Source organism: Onychostruthus taczanowskii, unplaced genomic scaffold (genome assembly GCF_017590055.1).
Source record: "Onychostruthus taczanowskii isolate IOZ18803 unplaced genomic scaffold, ASM1759005v1 scaffold929, whole genome shotgun sequence".
NCBI lineage: Eukaryota > Metazoa > Chordata > Aves > Passeriformes > Passeridae > Onychostruthus > Onychostruthus taczanowskii.
The window spans coordinates 5,579-12,024 of NW_024507313.1; the positions used below are offsets into that span (position 1 = coordinate 5,579).

Here is a 6,446-nt window from a genome sequence, read left to right on the forward strand (position 1 = left end):
GAGACAGGTGAGAGACAGGTGAGACAGGTGAGACAGGTGACACACAGGTGAGAGACAGGTGAGACAGGTGAGACACAGACAGGTGAGACAGGACATGTGAGACACAGGTGAGACAGGACAGGTGAGAGATGGGGACAGGTGAGACACAGGTGAGAAACAGGACAGGTGAGAAAGGACAGGTGAGATTAAACAGGTGAGACAGGTGAAACAGGAGAGGTGAGACAGGTGAGTGACAGCTGAGTGACAGCTGAGTGACATGTCAGTGACAGGTAAGTGACGAGTGACAGGTGAGTGACAGGTGAGTCACATGTCAGTGACAGGTGAGTGACAGGTGAGTGACATGTCAGTGACAGGTGAGTGACAGGCACCCAAAAATGGGGGAGGGGCACCCACAGGTGGGGGGGGCGGCTTTTCCAAAAATGTGGGAGGAGCCTCTGGGGACACCTGGGGTGGGGGGGGAGGGGCAGCTGGATGGACCTGGGGGGAAATTCCCAAATTATGGGGGATTCTGGGGCTAAATTCCCAATTTTTGGGGGATTCTGGGGGAAAATTCCCAAATTTTGGGGATCTTGGGGGGAAATTCCTGAATTTTGGGGGAAATTCCCAAATTATGGGGGATTCTGGGGCTAAATTCCCAATTTTTGGGGGATTCTGGGGGAAAATTCCCAAATTTTGGGGGATCTTGGGGGGAAATTCCCAAATTTTGGGGGATCCTGAGGGGAAATTCCCAAATTTTGGGGAATTCTGGAGGAAAATTCCAAAATTTTGGGGGATTCTGGGGCAAAATTCCCAAATTTTGGGGAATTCTGGTGGGAAATTCCCAAATTTTGGGGGATTCTGGGGGAAAATTTCCAAATTTTGGGGGATTCTGGGGCTAAATTCCCAATTTTTGGGGGATTCTGGGGGGAAAATTCCCAAATTTTGGGGGATCCTGAGGGGAAATTCCCAAATTTTGGGGGATTCTGGGTGAGACAAATTTTGGGGGGAAATAGCCAAAATTTTGGGGGGAAATTCCCAAATTTTGGGGGATCTTGGTGGGAAATTCCCAAATTTTGGGAGATTCTGGGGCTAAATTCCCAAATTTTGGGGGATCTTGGTGGGAAATTCCCCAATTTTGGGAGATTCTGGGAAGAAATTCCGATCCTGGGGTGAAATTCCAAAATTGTGGGGAATTCTAAGGGAAAATTCCCAAATTTTAGGGATCTTTGGGGGGAAATTCCCAAATTTTGGGGATCCTGAGGGGAAAATTCCCAAATTTTGGGGGATTCCAGGGGGAAATTCCCAAATTTTGGGGATCTTGGGGGAAATTCCCAAATTTCGGGGTCCCTGAGGGAAAATTCCCAAATTTTGGGGGATGCTGGGGCAAAATTCCCAAATTTTGGGGGATGCTGGGGCAAAATTCCCAAATTTTGGGGGATCTTGGGGGAAAATTTCCACATTTTGGGGGGAAATTCCCAAATTTTGGGGGATCGTGTTCAGATAATGTTTATAGTATAGTAGTGTGTTCATAGTTCACACGTAGGAGTGTTCAGATAGTGTTCATAGGCACATGGTGTCTGAACACACAGGAGTGTTCAGATAATGTTTATAGTATAGTAGTGTGTTCATAGTTCACACGTAGGAGTGTTCAGATAGTGTTCATAGGCACATGGTGTCTGAACACACAGGAGTGTTCAGATAATGTTTATAGTATAGTAGTGTGTTCATAGTTCACACGTAGGAGTGTTCAGATAGTGTTCATAGGCACATGGTGTCTGAACACACAGGAGTGTTCAGATAATGTTTATAGTATAGTAGTGTGTTCATAGTTCACACGTAGGAGTGTTCAGATAGTGTTCATAGGCACATGGTGTCTGAACACACAGGAGTGTTCAGATAATGTTTATAGTATAGTAGTGTGTTCATAGTTCACACGTAGGAGTGTTCAGATAGTGTTCATAGGCACATGGTGTCTGAACACACAGGAGTGTTCAGATAATTCCTCTGCATCCCCGTATTGTACAGGAGCTTGGGCTGCCCTGAGCCCCCTTTACACAGAACACAAGGGAGAATCAGTCTCCTGTTGAAATCTCTGTAGAAGAGATTAGAAAACATCAACAGAGCAGATATCAGCGACTGGGCAGGAGCGGGTATCATTAACATAAGAGTGCCCAGGGAATGCCAGGATGAAATAGCTCAGGCTATGCTATCTTGCACTTGAAAGGGCTCTGGCTATCAGGAGAGTGGCAGGGTGCTAATGTAATATAATGTTTTTAATGTTCTAGACAATTAAGTCTCACAAATTAGATAGACATAAGTTGTGTAGATATACAAATTAGTAGAGACTCTTCTAAAGAATACAATTAATGGCCATATAGGAAATACAAGATAATAGGAAAGGCAGCTTTGGCAAAGGAATGTTATCTCTAAAAGCCCCAAGAGTTCTTTGAAGAAATCCAGGAATCCAGACGGGAGATTTCATGGTTCGACACTGTCAAAGGCGTCTGTCCCAGGGCATTTCCTGGCTCCACTGATGCCTCTTGCCCCACTTTGGGCATTCCTGTGTCCCAGTTTCCCATGCCGATCCAATGAGGTCCTGCTCACTCTAGGTCATGACAGGATCTGGAAGGAATCATCTGAATCTCCTGGTGGCACAGCTCTCCTTGCCACAGCACAGGATTCCAGGATGGGACAATGTGCTCTTGCCAGACGTGGCTATTCCCATCGCCACAAACTGATAAAGATATTTTCTTCCCTGATTGGCATAGCCAGGGAATGATTTCTGGTAGAAAAATGAGGCTCTGGATGAAGTTCACAGGTTAAAAATCTAATACAGACAGGAAGAGGTACTGCCTTGCACAACACAACACCCATGTGAGCTTTGGAGCTTCTCCTGCTGCAGGCCACCCTGGATGCTAAAAGATCATAGGAGCTTCTAAGAGCGGTAGGATTTTCCTGACATTATTTTTTCCCTATGACAAACTGCTGCTCACAGCCGTTCTAGATCACCCTGGGACTCAAAGGACTCTGGGAGAGGATGGCTGTAGGATAGCATGCCCTCCCTGCGCTGCTTTCAGACTCTCCGGGAGCGGTGCAGCTCAGCCCTTGGCCGGGAGATGGAGGTGCAGCATCACCTCCGGGCGGTGGGGGACAGCGGCCGGTCCGCGCAGCACCTCCTGCCCCGGGGCTCTGGCCTGGGCCGAGCAGGAGCGGGAGAGCACCTGCGGTATTGCACAAGTCTGTGTCTCAGCAGCATTTCTGACACCCGGATGAGATCCCTGCGTGCCCCCCAATCCCCTCCCAGTCCCCCCCAGTCCCCCCCAGTCCCCCCCAGTTCCTCCCAGTCCCCCCCAGTCCCTCCCAGTCCATCCCAGTTCATTTTTCTCCGATATTTTTTTTATTTCCCCTCACGCCGGCCCGCCGTTGGCGCCCCCTGGCGGCGCGCCATTAATGCTTCCCTGGCCCCGCCCCTCTCGTGGGCGGAGCCTCTGAGGCGCCACGGGGCGGGGCCTCCCCTCCGCCGCCTCTGATTGGTCCCTGCTCCGCTGCTGGGCGGGGCTTCCCTGCGCTCCCATCAGCGACGGTAGAGGCCCCGCCCCTTCCACCCCATTGGCTGCAGACGCGGAAGCGGGCGTGGCTTCCGATGCTCTGCCTGAAAAGGGGGCGGGGCCAGAGGAGCCAAAATTGGGGATTTTTTCCCACCCGGGAGCCCCAAAATTGGGGAATTTTCCACCCAAAATTGGGGAATTTTCCACCCAAAATTGGGGAATTTCCACCCAAAATTGGGGAATTCCCACCCAAAATTGGGGAATTCCCACCCAGGACCCCCCAAAACCCCCCCAGGGACCCCAAAATTTGGGAATTTTCCCCCCAAAATTTGGGATTTCCCACCCAAGACCCCCCAAAATTTGGGAGTTCCCACCCAGGACCCCCCAAAAACCCCCCAGGGACCCCAAAATTTGGGAATTTTCCCCCCAAATTTGGGAATTTTCCCCCCAAAAATTGTGATTTCCCACCCAAGACCCCCCAAAATTTGGGAATTCTCATGCAGGACCCCCCAAAATTTGGGAATTCCCACCCAGGACCCCCCAAAACCCCTCAGGGACCCCAAAATTTGGGAATTTTTCCCCCAAATTTAGGAATTCCCACCAAAGACTCCCCAAAATTGGGGAATTTTCCCCAAAAATTGGGGGATTTCCACCCAAAATTTGGGAATTTCCACCCAAAATTTTGGATTTCCCACCCAAGACCCCCCGAAAATTTGGGAATTTTTCCCCAAAATTCCCCCTTGGACCCAAAATCTGGAATTTTCCACCCAAAATTTGGGATTTTCCCCCCAAAATCTGGAATTTTCCCCCCAAAATTCGGGAATTTTCCCCCCCAAAATCTCTAATTTTCCACCCAAAATCTGGAATTTTCCCCCAAAATTTGGGATTTTCCCCCCAAAATCTGTAATTTTCCACCCAAATTTGGGATTTTCCCCCAAAATTCGGGGCTCACCGTGGGGGGGGTCCCGGGGGGTCCTGGGGGGGTCTCGAGGCTTTTCCCCGCAGGATGTCGATCACCTGGGGGAGGGGCGGGCACCGAAATCCCAAAATTGAACCCCAAATTCCCAAAATTGAACCCCAAATTCCCAAAATTCAACCCCAAATCCCCAAAATTGAACCCCAAATTCCCAAAATTCAACCCCAAATCCCCAAAATTGAACCCCAAATTCCCAAAATTCAACCCCAAATTCCCAAAATTGAACCCAAATTCCCAAAATTCAACCCCAAATTCCCAAAATTCAACCCAAAATGGAGCCCAGATTCCAAAATTTTCCAAAATTTAACCACAAATTCCCCAGATCCGCCCGAATTTTAACCCAAAATTCAACCCAATTCCCAAAATTCAACCCCAAATTCCAAAAATTCAACCCCAAATTCCCAAAATTCAACCCCAACTTCCCAAAATTGAACCCCAAATTCCCAAAACTCAACCCCAAATCCCCAAAATTCAACCCCAAATTCCCAAAATTGAACCCAAATTCCCAAAATTGAACCCCAAATTCCCAAAATTGAATCCCAAATTCCCAAAATTGAATCCCAAATTCCCAAAATTCAACCCCAAATTCCCAAAATTGAACCCCAAATTCCCAAAATTCAACCCAAAATGGAGCCCAGATTCCAAAATTTTCCAAAATTTAACCACAAATTCCCCAGATCCGCCCGAATTTTAACCCAAAATTCAACCCAATTCCCAAAATTCAACCCCAAATTCCCAAAACTCAACCCCAAATTCCCAAAACTCAACCCCAAATTCCCAAAATTCAATCCCAAAATCCCAAAATTCAACCCCAAATTCCCAAAATTCAACCCCAAATCCCCAAAATTGAACCCAAATTCCCAAAATTGAACCCCAAATTCCCAAAATTCAACCCCAAATTCCCAAAATTCAACCCCAAATTCCCAAAATTGAGCCCCAAATTCCCAAAATTCAACCCAAAATGGAGCCCAGATTCCAAAAATTCCCGGAATTTAACCCCAAATTCCCCCAAATTTTAACCCAACATTGAACCCCAAATCCAAAAATTCCCAAAATTTAGCCCAAAATCCCCAAATTTGAACCCAAAATTTAACCCCAAATCCACAAAATCTGACCCAAAATCCCCAAAATTTAATCCCAAAATCCCCAAAATTTAATCCCAAAATCCCCAAAATTTAATCCCAAAATCCCCAAAATTTAATCCCAAAATCCCCAAAATTTAATCCCAAAATCCCCAAAATTTAATCCCAAAATCCCCAAAATTTAATCCCAAAATCCCCAAAATTTAATCCCAAAATCCCCAAAATTTAACCCCAAATCCCCCCAAATCCACAAAACTTCAACCAAAATCCCCCAGATCCCCAAAATCTGACCCAAAATCCCCCAAATTTAATCCCAAAATCCCAAAATTGAACCCCAGATTCCCAAAATTCAACCCAAAATGGAGCCCAGATTCCAAAAATTCCCGGAATTTAACCCCAAATTCCCCAAATTCCCCAAAATTTAGCCCAAAACCCCCAAATTTTAACCCAAAATTTAACCCCAAGTCCACAAAACCTCAACCAAAATCCCCAAAATCTCCAAAATGTAACCCAAATTCCCAAAATTCAACCCAAAATTGAACCCAAATTCCAAAAATTCCCGGAATTTAACCCCAAATTCCCCCAATCCCCCCAAATTTTAACCCAAAATTGAACCCCAAATCCCCAAAAAATCACAAAATTTCACCCAAAATCCACAAAATTCCCGAAATTTAACCCCAGATTCCCAAAGTTTAACCCAAAACCACCCAAATTTTAACCCAAAATTTAACCCCAAATCCCCCCAAATCCACAAAACTTCAACCAAAATCCCCCAGATCCCCAAAATCTGACCCAAAATCTCCAAAATTTAACCCAAATTCCCCCAAATTTAATCCCAAAATCCCCAAAATTGAACCCCAA

At 46.5% G+C, this 6,446-nt stretch overlaps 1 long non-coding RNA gene across 1 annotated transcript; it reads right to left on the reverse strand.

The window, feature by feature from the left end:
- Window positions 1–3,357: 3,357 nt before the first annotated feature.
- On the reverse strand, window positions 3,358–4,547 carry LOC121347790. The gene is made up of 2 exons (XR_005954279.1): window positions 4,480–4,547; window positions 3,358–3,631 (listed from the first exon to the last, which is right to left on the reverse strand). It is a non-coding gene; the product is annotated as an uncharacterized LOC121347790 (long non-coding RNA).
- Window positions 4,548–6,446: the final 1,899 nt, after the last annotated feature.